Source organism: Sinocyclocheilus anshuiensis, unplaced genomic scaffold (assembly GCF_001515605.1).
Source record: "Sinocyclocheilus anshuiensis isolate Anshui unplaced genomic scaffold, SAMN03320099.WGS_v1.1 scaffold191, whole genome shotgun sequence".
Classification (NCBI taxonomy): Eukaryota; Metazoa; Chordata; class Actinopteri; order Cypriniformes; family Cyprinidae; genus Sinocyclocheilus; species Sinocyclocheilus anshuiensis.
The window spans coordinates 152470-152891 of record NW_015549570.1 but is presented as its reverse complement, the minus strand read 5'-3'; positions in this window follow the sequence as shown (position 1 = coordinate 152891).

The window sequence follows — 422 nt, the reverse complement described above, 5'->3', positions numbered from 1 at the left end:
GCAATGTGTGTTTATGTTGAAATGTACTAAAAACGGTTTGTCTTTTTAAATCTTCTATCACGCGTCATTATATTTATCGAGTTTACTTGTGTGGTTTATGTTTCACGCTTCAGAAATGTGATGTTATTTCCGGTAAGGGAGCATAGTGAGCGCCGATGCTACCTAGTTTTTGCGGTGCATTGTGGGATTTTTCAGGGAGCGAACGTTCCAGTGCACTGGAAAGATTTCGCGATTGAGACAGCCCTTAAAATTGCCGACTCCCTGATCAGTGCCCTGACTACTGAACAAGGGAGCTGATTGAGATGCACCCTATGTTTTTAACGGAATTGTAATAAAATGGAGTTTAAAATTCAAATTCTCTCTCTCTCTCTCTCCCTCTTTCTCACACACACACACACACACACACACACTCTCTCTCTCTC